At 42.9% G+C, this 13664-nt stretch overlaps 1 long non-coding RNA gene across 3 annotated transcripts in view; it reads left to right on the top strand.

Moving 5' to 3' along the window:
* LOC311518682 overlaps nt 1-8021 on the top strand; it is a 42730-nt gene extending 34709 nt beyond the window's left edge. The window contains exons 4-6 of one of the 3 annotated variants that reach the window (XR_014711071.1): nt 1644-1711; nt 2147-2374; nt 7876-8021. This is a non-coding gene — a long non-coding RNA (uncharacterized lncRNA). Of the gene's footprint in view, nt 1-1643; nt 1716-2146; nt 2375-7875 lie in introns of all 3 variants that reach the window. The other 2 variants (XR_014711072.1, XR_014711073.1) reach the window with 2 other exon arrangements.
* Nucleotides 8022-13664: the final 5643 nt, after the last annotated feature.

Here is a 13664-nt window from a genome sequence, read left to right as displayed (position 1 = left end):
ATACCATGGTTCTTGGAGATTTCATATAAATATTACCCACTGTGTTTCCACATTTGAGGTGGGATACTTGTCTATTAAAATAATCAAGACAGAACTGCTATCTGGATATAAGCAATATTATTTTATTTATTAACGTCAGATAAAACTTCTTTCTAATAAAAATCCTTGCAAATAAGGAACAGAACATTAATCTGATTTGTCATGTATTCGATGTAAATATCTCAGATACGCCCTGAAGCAATAAAAGCACATTATACAGCCTGCTTTACCGTTGTGACCAATAATGAGGACTTACTGTACTCTATATAGTCCAAAACCAAAACAGAGCATGGGAGGCATTATGACTATTACAACAACACATGGCAAGCCAGGGTATTGATTCACAATGAATAAGACCTCTCATTTACTAAGAGCTCATTCTTTATGAAAGCTTCCAGACTATAGAGTACTCCTGATGCCATTAAAGGGAAAAATTACTTATTGAAGAACTGATGTAGGTCTGTGCCACACAAACTCTAGGCACATTGTGATTTTTAGACATGCAGCATGTATCCTGCATTTCTTGTGATGGCAGCTTGTGTATGTATGTATTCTTTTAAATATTAGGGCTGGATGAACTGAGCTGGATAAAAATAAGAATTGGCCTGATCCTCACCCCAGTATGTGAACTGCCCCAAACACTTTTTGTTTGTTAAGTTTTGCACGTCTGTGTTCTTCCTGGGGATTGCCACTATCAGAATCACAGATACCAAAGACAAAGAAAGAGGTCTCACTCATTTTTCAAGCAGAAGTCCCATTCACTCTCTGAGGAAGCAGAGCAGGGTCAGGCCCAGAGTTTGGACTTGTATCATTTAGCTGTAATAAATATCCTAACTCAGAGAAGACACAGAAATACACAACATAACAGTGCAAAATCCTGGAGGCCTCACACAGGCCTGCAAGAGCCAAAATTCAGAAGAAATGCCACAATTCTATGGCAGAGTGATATGAGAAGCCTGCATAGGGGGACTCCATGGCTGCGATCCTTGGCTCATTACAGAGGAAGCGACTGTGTGGGGTCTAGGAGTGTGGCCAGCGAGTCTGTGCAAACTACACGCCCACATGGCCAAAACCCTGCATTGCATGGGATGGCAGGCCTTTCCGCGGCTTCTTTTAACAGTGGCTGTGACACCAACACCCTTGGTGCAAAAATTCGTCCCAGGATTTGCTGCATGTGCAAGGATTTGGCCCTGACTGTGTAAAACGTTCCATGCTGTAGTCCATAAAAGAGAATGCAAAGGCTTTTATACACTTGCAAAGCCACTTTGAGTGTACTTGTCTTTGAAGGGTCTGATACACAGGAGTGCTGGCAAGAAAATAAAACTTTATTTCCTACTCCCAGGCATATGATTAGGGGGACTCAGCCCCATATTCCTTTCATATGACACTGTTCAGTGTCAACTGACTTCATTGGCTACTGTTCTTTGGCACGCCACTTAAATCCTGTTTTGAGGGCTTATGTGGTACATATGTGATTCACCTGCCTTGGGCTGATCTTCTGCACAAGGTTGAATTTCATTCTGTATGTGTGCCATGAATTTGCATTCGCATTAGCAGGAGTATGACATAAAAAGAGAATATACCATATGTCTTTGTATTCACAGGTATAGAAACGTGGGACGAGCCATAAACCAGCCCTAAATCTTTGCTACAAACCCTGCTGCAGTTGAATGTTAGTGAGTAGGTTTTTGTTCAGTACTTAATGCATGGTGCTGTCTGTTTGCTGGTGCTTAGTAATTTGGACTATGTTAATGTGAACTAGGTACCTTTCCAGCACGCTAGCAGGGTCTACATGGGGCAGTTAGAGAGGAGCACATTAGAGCGCTTTAAAAATGGCACCATTTGGCATGCTTTGCCCCACCATATAGTCAAGCCCATAGGCTCAATGAGAGTAAATGAGACTTAGGCTCCTAAGCCAGGTATGCGTTGCAATACCTGAACACCTTTAAAAATCTGGGCCTACGTCTGTCAGGATAGCACCTTTCATAAGCACTAAATGCATGCTGACATATTTAAAAAATATAGAAGTTAGCTATTGGTTTACATATGGAAGGAGTCAATTTTATACATCTCTTTTTTTAATTACAAAAGACTCTTATTCCCATAGGTTCATATACTGTAGTGAGAGAAAACAATACCCTCTTGGTATTCATTCTTCACCTCATACTCTGTGGGCCAACAGGTTTTTGGGTATTTAAAAATATCTTTAACCGAGATGATCTGAAAATGTTGCATCGTGTGAAAAATTGAATTAGAAAAACTTAAATGTAAACAACTGCTGCACTCAAACTAAAAACTACAATAGGACAAAACATCCAAATCTCATGACACTGTGGTAAGCATTGTATTTTTGTTCCTTGCATTACTGCCAATGTCTTTATGTAGATATTTTAATTGGCTTCCTCTGCCTGCCAGAGGCATTCCGTGATGCCATGATAATAGATGTGATGAGTAATTTCTTCTATTCTGCCTGATCAACAAAGCATGCCATGGTGATGGTAAATTGTCATAAACAGTGGTTTATGTCATCACTAAATAAGTCAAGCAGGAGGAGGCTATGCTATAAGATCTATACAGATCTCCTTAAATGAATACAAGAACATCCATCAAAACCTGTCAGCAATTTAAAAAAGTGTTTCTATCAATGTTGTTTCACTCATATTTATCTCTGGGTAGCTGGATCTCTGGTTTTATTTTAAAAAGATGCCATGGGGGTAGAATGGGCTGGGGACAAACGTAGTTTTAAAAAGTTCTCTACTATGTGTCGGTGGTTCTTTGAGTTATCAAAAACTCTGTTGAGATCCAAATGAGAGAAAATTATGAAGTTTTCACATAAGTATTACTCTTACCGATGCCATTCCCTGCAGTCATCTAGTATTTAATTTCAGTTCCTAGGGCTCTCAAATCAGGTTACTGATACAGAATAATCCTGTAGCAATCCTGTCTGTAATTCTGTAACAATACATTGTGTCATTTGAAAAAAAGTTCTTACTTTTTTTGTCCCAAAGGCAAAAATATGTCATGTTTCAGGAATGTGCCTATTGTATCTGAAAAAGAAAGGCCAGCTAACAGAAATGTTATCAGCAATTACCAAAGTAGTTTAACTATAAATTTTTAGTATTTCAGAAAAGAAAAATAAAGCACAAACCCAGGTTAAGTCAATGAAACAATGTTAGATTCTGGTGTGCTGCCAATATGCTCCATAATAGAAATTTAAAAGTTAATAGTGTAGGAGATTAGAAATTGGTGTCAGTTACAGATCTGTGCAAAGTGATTTCTTTGCATTAAGACATAACAGCTGAAATGAATAAAGTATATTTCTTTCTTATTTTTTTTTCATTTAGCTGTAACTGCAGTTTTGGCATGCAGGCCAAATCTCCTCATGCAGGCTGTATGGCGCCGTTCCTTGGTAAAAGAACACAGAGAAAAATTTGAAAAAGGAAATGGATATCATAGTTTATCCTGGAAAAAAACTCCTTTACATGTAGCACATAAAACTCTGTTTCAAACAAATAAACAAAATAAAAGGCACTTGGCTTTATCACAGCACAAAAGTTGAAACCTCTCTCGGCCAGATTCTCAGCTGGTGTAGATTGGTGGAGCTCCATTGACTTTAAGAGGCCATCTGTTCTACACCCATGGGGTTCTGGGTCTCTGTGGTTTAAATCATGATCACTCGACATGATTCTGATGTCACTTTTGTCAGTGTAACTGAAGTCAATGGGCCCAGTTCCCACATCTTGTGTTGTCACTTACACTTGTGTGCATCAAATCATCATGGCAGCATTTTACTTTGCACGCCCGTTGCACTGGTGTACATATCTACGGCAAGTGCAGGGCAACTGATAATCAAGCTAATGGAGTTAAATTACTGTGATATAAAGCTAGTGCAGGTGGTATCAGAATTAGGTCCATAGGGCCTAACCCTTTCCCCACTTTAGTCAATAGTAAAGCTTCCATTGGCACATTAGCAGGTTGAAGTGATCTCTAGGGGAGAGTCTGTGGCTCCTCTCCATCTGCTCACATGTGTTTAACCTACAACTTGCCTCATTCACACTAGGATTTTTCACACATGCTAGTTAACATGCATTTGTGAACATGTTAAGAATATATCTTTTTCCCTTTTGTAGACATGGCCTTAGAAACTGATGTTAGTCAGGTCGCTTAATGTGCAATGCAGGAAATCTCTCAGGCCCAGATTTTTAAAGGTATTTAGGTGTTGTTCTGCTCAATGTTACAAGGTCTAAGTGACTTAGATGGCTAACTCTCCATGGGAATTAGATGCCTAAATACCTTTGAGGAGCTGGGCCTAAGTCACTTTTGAAAATGGGACTTAGCTGAGCACCCATATAGAGGAGTCTCGTTTTCATACACTAGTACAGGGCAGTTGTAAATTCTGCAGGAGAATGTTTAAATCCAAACCAAAGCATTTTTAATTGGGAATTCTTTAAAAATCACAGAAACCTTTCCATTGGTTAAGTTCTGTGGGACATTGTTTTTGAAAAACTGAATTTAGGGCCTCAGCTGATCTGACAATATCCTTTTAAATGGCTCTCTAACACTGTACCTCGGTGATGCAGCATGTGTCATTCCATAAGAACACAAAAATGGCCATACTGGGTCAGACCAATGGTCCAGCTAGCCCAGTAATCTGTCTTCTGACAGGTTTCAGAATAGCAGCCATGTTAGTCTGTATCCGCAAAAAGAAAAGGAGGACTTGTGGCACCTTAGAGACTAACAAATTTATTTGAGCATAAGCTTTCATACTTAGGCTTGAATAAAGACTGGGAGTGGATGGGTCATTACACAAAGTAAAACTATTTCCCCATATTTATTCCCTCCTCTTCCCCCCCCCCCCCCGCTGTTCCTCAGATGTTCTTGTCAACTGCTGGAAATGGCCCACCTTGATTATCACTACAAAAGGTCTCCCCCCGCCCCACTCTCCTGCTGGTAATAGCTCACCTTACCTGATCACTCCTTGTTACAGTGTGTATGGTAACACCCATTGTTTCATGTTCTCTATGTATATGTAACCCTTCTGCCCATCAGAGTTGGCAGCAACAAGGGCCGGGTTCAATATCTAGGGGATCCATTCCAATAACACAATGCAAAACTGGCTCAAGCCCCCACCCAGTGACCTGGGACAAATATATACCACCCCCGCTGGGCGCCTCAAGGAGGCAATTTCTTCCCCCCTTGCAAGCACAGAGTCTGAGTGTGGCAAAAAGCCTTTTAATTACAGAGAGAAACAATGTGGCATTATGTTGGGGAAACACCACCAACAGGATTCACAACACAACCCATGAGCAAAAACCCACCCCAAGCAAATTGGGTCGTGTCCTTTCCCTTTGGTTCTTGAGTCCAGCAACCTGAAATCACCCAAAGTCCCAAAAGTCCAATGACCCAAAAGTCTCTGTCCCTGGTCAGGGTAGCCCCAGAGTTCGAAAGTTTATCTGCAGAGCTTTACCTCCCAACCTGGGTGGAGATCGGGGGGGCGGAAGGAAGAGAGGTAAGGGGCACCTTACATGATCTGAAGCTGACTGCCCCGCAGCTCCATAGGGCTCCGCTCTGCTCCACCAGCTCCGCATCCCACAAGCAGCTCCCGCCGCCCCATGAACGGCTCCACAAGCCGGTCCACGCACTGCTCCACTCCGCGTCCCATGAACAGCTCCACCAGCCGGTCCACGCACTGCTCTGCATCCCACAAGCAGCTCCCGCCATCCCACGAACTGCTCCACAATGTATCTTCAGGCTCCCCCACTACTTAACACAACACTCAGTGATTTCAGCTCTTAGTCAGTTCAGCTCTTTGGTGAATTCAGCTTGTAGTAGGGGAGCCTCAGTGTTAGTGCATTATTAGCCCAAAGTGAGCTCAGCTGCCTGTAACTAGACTCCTAATGGAATCAAAATTAGCTCTGATGTTCCACAGTGGAGAGAGGAGGAAGTACAATTAGCCTGTAAGGCCCTCACCAAGGGGCCCATACCACCAAATGTTAATACTTATCCCCAGTTTCTCTCAATTCACAGAGTTTTGGAACCCATGACCCTTGCCTAGCAAGTGCTACTTAGTTGATGGTGAGTCCCTCCATCATAACAAACGGCCAAGTACAGTTCCAAGCACAGTTCCCATAATCAGGGTAATAACAATTTATTCTTCCTGCCCCAATAACAGAGACACGGGGGATCCCACAGCAGCCAAAGTGACCATTTGGGCAGCTATGGCCTCATTCTAAGCAGGGTGGGTGTGCCTATGCAAATGAGATCGGCCCCTGAAGTTCTTTTCCACAACTTGCCACACCTCACCACCAGGTGTCAGGGTGGAGTTCATCCTGACTCTGCTTACATCTATAAATCTCCCCACTGTATTTTCCACTGAATGCATCCGATGAAGTGAGCTGTAGCTCAGGAAAGCTTATGCTCAAATAAATTTGTTAGTCTCTAAGGTGCCACAAGTCCTCCTTTTCTTTTTGTCTTCTGACAGTGGCCAGTGCCAGTTGCTTCAGCGGGAATGAACAGAACAGTCAATCATCAAGTGATCCATCCCCTGTCATCCTCTCCCAACTTCTATAAAAGAGTATAAATGAGTTCTGCAATCTTAATAACATAACCAATTTTATTAAATTATTGTACATACATGCACAAGAGATTTTTTCCCCAATTTCATTGTATGACTTACATCTATTTTTATGTTTTAAAGCAACAATTAAAATCCAGGCTGCGTTGTCGGCACAGAAAGAAACACAGAAAACTAGCCCACTTCATTGTTTTTATGTAACTCCACTTTATAAACACTTAATTGGAATTCTTGCAAAAATGTGCTTCTGGGCTGAAACCACCTGCCACCTTTCAGCCTCGAATAAATGGCACCTACTGAGCTAAACCTCAAACAAACATAAGGCCAAACCAGTCCTCAGTTCTTATGTGGGTGAAACTTCCACTAAGTACAGTGTGAGTTTTGTCTCACTAAGGACTGCGAGATAAGGCCCATAGATGAAAAGGAACACACAAGCCCTTTGCTGTGGCAGCTTTTAGTGGACAGACCCAGCTGTAATTCAGGACTGAGAGCCATTTAGTGAGCCTTTAACAAGGCTGTCTCCTGTCACCATGACACATGTTAATGACTCTTATTTATTGGTATGGTTGGTCATGGCAAAAAGGGCAAAACCATAATTTAGTAAAAAAGAAGAATGTAATGGAATATCAATATTTTAATTAAAGAGACAAGATGGGTGAGATAATATCTTTTAATGGACCATGTTTAATTAAGTTCTTTTTCATGGGAAAAGTCCAATGTTCTCTATTTTACAATAATACGTTTTAAACCAGTGGTTCTTAACCTGGGGTTCACCTGGGTTTCTTAACCAGGGGTGCGAGATGCCCTTTCTGGGGGTGCGAGACATGCCAGATGTTTTTCGAAGGTACCTCATCGAAAACACAAATTAAGCACAGGCACTTACGTACAACTACTTTGTTTCATCAAACCTGTGTATTTATTAACATTAGACATTTTTAATGACTACTGTAATATACAAACAAAAAATATATCCAGGTTTAAAGAACTGACCTACTTCAATGATTTTTGATAAGGGGTGCGAGACCATATTTTGATTTTTGATAAGAGGTGCGAGAACATATTTTGAGTACCAAAGGGGTGCAGGCTGCAGTAAAGGTTAAGAACCACTGTTTTAAACCATCTATTTTTAGTGCTACCCTAAAACCATTTACAACGTCACTACACCAGATATAATAATCATGCTGGAGTAAGGCTGCCCCATTCTGCTCGTGCTCACTCATCTGACTAATCTTACATGTTGGCGGTCCTGGGTGTGTTTGCAGGATCAGAGAGAACAGCTTGGATGGATGCTCCTGGATTCAGGCAGAGCCATTGTGACTTCACTGCGAGTCCATGTGGGTGCAGGAGTCTACGGGAAATAGAACTCAATCTGCTTTTTCTTAAAATAATTCATTGGAAAGATAAACATTAATAAACATTGCTTCTTAAATTACAGCACACAGCGGGGTTTTTTTAGTTCTGTGGTTTTTGAGCAGAATAGGATTTTCAATACTGAGTAAGCTACAGTGAGAGTAAACACGAATAAAAAAGTATTTGATTTATAAACCTGTTCAGACACAGAAGGCAATCTTCAGCTGCACTGAAGAACAATACAATTCTTGGCCATATCGAGCTGTAGCTGGGCCCCACACTGCAATCTTTTCAGTTTCATGCCAAACAAAATCTTTGGCTGTGCTGGAACAACCTACAACCTGGGTTCCTCAGAGAATAATTCGCTGCTAATGTTCTTGAAATGAGCAGCAGAAGTTGGGAAGGAAGCAAACAATTCTAATTAAACTTTGCTGTTTGTGGCCCAAATAAATGAATATTCAGACAAATGTCAGTTGGACACCAGAACAAAAGGAATGAAACCAGCAGAGTCCCAGACGAATTGGGATGTCTGGTTAGTTTATGATCTACTGTGATAGCCCCATCTCTGCCTCGATGGTAGCATCGAAAGCAGAGGAAATACATCCTGACCTTCTCCAACTCTGCTCACAGTGAGTAAATGTGACTGGAAAAGAATATTTTTTCCAGTAAGCTGAGCAAACATGACATTAACATCAAGGAGAGAGCGTATATGTGCGAAAGCAGAGACATACACACAGAGGTTTTGTTTGTAACAGGGCAGCTGCCCAATGCACTCAACTCTTGAGTAGGGGGTCCCCTTTAAAGTTTGCTATCCATAGGTGATGGCTTTATTACCATAATAACAAATACTGGAAATGTCACTGCTTCTTCTCTTCTGTCACTGTTGTGTTGTAGCAAGAAATGGTGCGGGGGCAGGAGTTACGCTGTGGCTCTTTTGCTGCCCGCTCCTATTACTAAGAGCAATAAGGCAGACTTCTAGGACCAAGTTTTGTCTCTCCTGCATGCAATGCCAAGGAAGAAGCTATGCTGTGTTAAAAACCTGTGCAGGCAGAGAAAGGTATCTTCACCTGCACCGAGCGCCAGAGCAACGTTGGTCCAATGACACTGCGCTGCAGTCTCATGGGGTTGCAAATGTTTAACTGATCAGAATTTGGCCCCGATGTGCAGATATGTTGCACATAAAATGGCCTCCACTCTGAGGGCCTGATCATCTTTTTCCATCAGAGGAGCCACAGGGGCAGATGTTCCTGGCAGAGTTTCTTTCCCAGTTGTTCCAGCATGGGAAGATCTTGCCCCTCTCCTGTCTGTGGAACAGGCTGGGGAGAGGAACTTGCCCTCAAACCTTGCAGGTCCTAGGAGTCAGTGAAAGGCCAGGGACATCTGCAATCAGCATGGAAGGCCTGTGGTTCTGCTCCAGCTCAGGATCTTCAGTACAGCCCTGTTCCCTGGCAATGTGGCTGCAACTGTTCTTTCTTACCAGGGCTTCCTTTCCAGAGAATCTCCTCAGGGCTAATGGGGGATGACGAGCATCTATTCCAGGCCCCACTGCCAGCACTCACTTCTGGCCTGGCCACTCTGCAATGCTGCCAACTAGTGTTGATCAAAAAGGACTTGACAGAAAGTTTTCTACTGGAATATGTGATTTTATCAAAACCAGAAAATTTCACAGGAACGTATCGATTTGGATGACATTCTTCCATAGAAAGTGTCATGCAAAAATGAATCATTTCAGCTTTCTTGTTTTTTCTAATACTGTTGAATCATTTCATTTAGATTGTATTAGTTTGATTCATTGTGACTTGAATATTATATATTTTATAACATTATTTTTACATATTATATTTAATAGGATAGTTGACATTATCAAAATAAAAGGTTTTGACATTGTCAAAAGGAGACATTTAGACATTATCAAAACTGTTTGAATGTCCCAAATTGAAATTCTTTGGAATCTTTGGTCTGCTGGAAATGTTGACTTTTTGTTTCAGTTTGGAACAAAAACAGATTTTGAAATGTTGGCATTTCCCATGGAATGGAAATTCCATTTTTCAAGCAGCTTGTCAAGGGCTTGACCCCCATCACCTCCATGGCTAGCGAATGCACTCAATTAGTCATGCTTTGCACCTGGGGAGGCGAGGGTCTAATTGGTTCCTGGCCAAAGGGGGTGGATCTAAGCCATAATAAGTAGACTGACAGAGTTCAGCTGAGGGAGAGACTGTAGCAGTGGTAGGTGTCTCTGGCTGTTTGAAGCCTAGGGTTAGGGTAGCAGACAGAGCTAACAGGGGCAGCATGCTACAGGGGCAGTGTAGACTCCTGCAAGGGAAACTTCAAGATAGGATTGGTGTACATACAAGAAGAGGACTTCTGTAGCCCAAGGGGGCAAGCAAAGTATCCAGATTCATTTGGACTTGTTTGTGATACCCTGGAAGGAGTTTGAACGTGGTGGCTTGGCCAAAGGGCTGAAGATCTGGAGTCAGAGGCAGGCAGCCAGAAGAAGGCACTGAATATGAATGTAGCAGCAACATCCTACGCAGATGTAAGGGGGAGCTTCAAGGGTGAGGGAGCCCCACCACACAGCTCTGTTGCCAACTCTTGCTATTTTCTCATAAGTCTTGTGATATTTCTTGTATTTCTTAAAGCTCCAGTTCCTGGAGTCATGAGAATGTCAGCTTCCTTTTCTTTAAAAATCAAAGTTTCTAGGCATCATGGGTGCAGGGATGAGCTTAAAAATATGACCCAACCCAGCAGGCAAATCAAAAGAACCCCAAGTGTATTTTAAATAACTCATTATTTGTAATACATGCAGTGTTGTTATAGCCATGTTGGTCACAGGATATTAGAGAGACAAGGTGGGTGAGGAAAAATCCTTCTATTGGACCAGCTTCTGTTGGTGGGAGAGACAAGCTAAGAGTTCTGTGTAAGCTCAAAAGCTTGTCTCTCTCACCAACAGAAGTTGGTGCAATAAAAGACATTAGCTCACACACCTTATTTCATTATTTTTAAGACTGTCTCATGATTTGGTGGGTCATGATTCATGATTTTTGAGATTGCATTATTGTCTCCATCCCATTCACAGGCCTCCAGACCTATGGGGTCTGAGGAAAGTTAGGGAATGCTACCATGGAAGAAGCTGGACACTGCCATCTTCCATGCAGGCAGGGGAGCTCTACACATGGATTCTCTGGAGTAAGATCAGGCCCTGTTTTATTTAAATATTTTATATTAGTTTTGTCCTGGATTCTTTGGTGCTATCTTGTCTGGCTTTTTTGGATTGTATTTAGCCCCCCAAAACTGTTCTTGCTCAGCTCCTGGTTTTGATACTGGTAATTCTGTTTAAAGCCCATCATCTTTGTGTTCTTTTCAAAAGAATACTAGACAGCTGCCTTCTGGAATATACCCTAGCTCTATGTTATAGGAGTTTTATTAAAGATGGAGACAGCCAGACAGATTTGAGCCTCTGCTACTGGCACCAAGATACAGAGTAAAGGAAAGTGCTGCTTCTAGTCCAAGCTGTCAAAAGCGTTTTGCTCCCCGTCTCACAGGGTGAACTGAGCCTTTCAGAGGGGTTCAAGCCCCTCCTATGATCTATGCCCATCTGTGACCTGTGCTTTCTCTCTGATTATGGGACTGCCACAAGGGTGGCTGGGAGAGCAGGCAGGAATAAAAGCCAAGTCACTTTCTTAAGGTAGAGAGAGAACTGAAGGGAGCAACTGTCTGCTGGTGGAGTGCTCCAGAAGGAAGATTTGTATGATATAGGTAGGACTTGGATGGGGGTTCCCAGCTGAAAGGTGGCTAAGAAAGGAACTAGTGGAAAGGGCTAGGAAAGCAGACAGGGTAGGCATTGGGTTACTAAGGCTGCAGCAGATTGCTGTTTCTCTGCATAGGGCCTGGGACAGAAGGAAAGAATGCACTATCATAGAATCATAGAAGATTAGGGTTGGAAGAGACCTCGGGGATCATCTAGTCCAGCTCCCTGCTCAAAGCAGGACCAATCCCAGCTAAATCATCCCAGCCAGGGCTTTGTCAAGCTAGGCCTTAAAAACCTCTAAGGATGCAGATTCCACCACTTCCCTAGCTAACCCATTCCAGTGCTTCACCACCCTCCTCGTGAAATAGTTTTTCCTAATATCCAACCTAGACCTCCCGCACTGCAACTTGAGGCCATTGCTCCTTGTTCTGTCATCTGCCACTGCTGAGAACAGCCAAACTCCATTCTCTGTGGAGCCCCCCTTCAGGTAGTTGAAGGCTGCTATCAAATCCCTCTTCACTCTTTTCTGCAGACTAAACAAGCCCAGTACCCTCAGCCTCTCCTCGTAAGTCATGTGCCCAGCCTCCTAATCATTTTCATTGCCCTCCGCTGGACTCTCTCCAATTTGTCTACATCCTTTCTGTAGTGGGGCCCCCGAAACTGGACACAATACTCCAGGTGTGGCCTCACTACTGCCGAACAGAGGGGAATAATCACTTCCCTCAATCTGCTGGCAATGCTCCTACTAATGCAGCCCAATATGCCATTGGTCTTCTTGGCAACAAGGGCACACCATTGACTCATATCCAGCTTCTTGTCCACTGTAATCCCCAGGTCCTTTTCTGCAGAACTGCTGCTTAGCCAGTTGGTCCCCAGCCTGTAGCAGTGCATGGGATTCTTCCATCCTAAATGCAGGACTCTGCACTTGTCCTTGTTGAACCTCATCAGATTTCTTTTGGCCCAATCTTCCAATTTGTCTAGGTCATTTTGGATCCTATCCCTACCCTCCAGCATATCTACCACTTCCCCCAGATTAGTGTCATCTGCAAATTTGCTGAAGGTGCAATTCATCCCATCATCCAGATCATTAATGAAGATGTTGAACAAAACCAGCCCCAGGACTGACCCCTGGGGCAGTCTGTTTGATACTGGCTGCCAAATAGACATCGAGCCGTTGATCACTACCCATTGAGCCTGACAATCTAGCCAGCTTTCTATCCACCTTATAGTCCATACATCCAATCCATACTTTTTTAACTTGCTGGCAAGAATACTGTGGGAGACCGTATCAAAAGCTTTGCTAAAGTCAAGATATATCACATCCACCGCTTTCCCCATATCAACAGGGCCAGTTATCTCATCATAGAAGGTAATCAGGTTGGTCAGGCATGACTTGCCATTGGTAAATCCATGTTTACTGTTCCTGATCACCTTCCACTCCCCCAAGTGCTTCAAAATGGATTCCTTGAGGACCTGCTCCATGATTTTTTTCCAGGGACTGAGGTGAGGCTGACTAGTCTGTAGTTCCCCAGAATTTCCTACCCCTCAGCTTGGTTGCTTGGAGTCTGACGGTGCAATTGCCTGAAGTCTAGGGAGAGCAAAGGGGTGGTGTGACTCTTGTAGTCAAAGAGGTTGTGGGAGCAAAAGGACTTGTTTTATTAAAAGGGGAGGATTTTTGGTTTTGGCCAGAGTGCCAAAAACACCAAATCACCAACTCGCTCAGTAACTGACTGGCTGAGGTGAGTGGAAACTAAGGTAGTGGTGAAGGACCTGGTAAGTAGACCTGATACACCCTATAGACTTTAAACATGTTTTTAATTTAATTTGGGTTGCACAAATGCAATTTCCACATGTAAACAGTTCCCCAAATAACATGGAGGGCTCAAAAGAATCCCGCCACGCTGTTACAAGACTCTGTGACTACCCAGCGTGATTTACACACTGCTTTCATTA

The sequence above is a fragment of the Lepidochelys olivacea genome (genome assembly GCF_965140295.1).
Source record: "Lepidochelys olivacea isolate rLepOli2 genome assembly, chromosome: 3".
Taxonomy (NCBI): domain Eukaryota; kingdom Metazoa; phylum Chordata; order Testudines; family Cheloniidae; genus Lepidochelys; species Lepidochelys olivacea.
The sequence above is the reverse complement of the archived record's forward strand: the minus strand, read 5'-3'. Positions and strand labels throughout refer to the sequence as shown.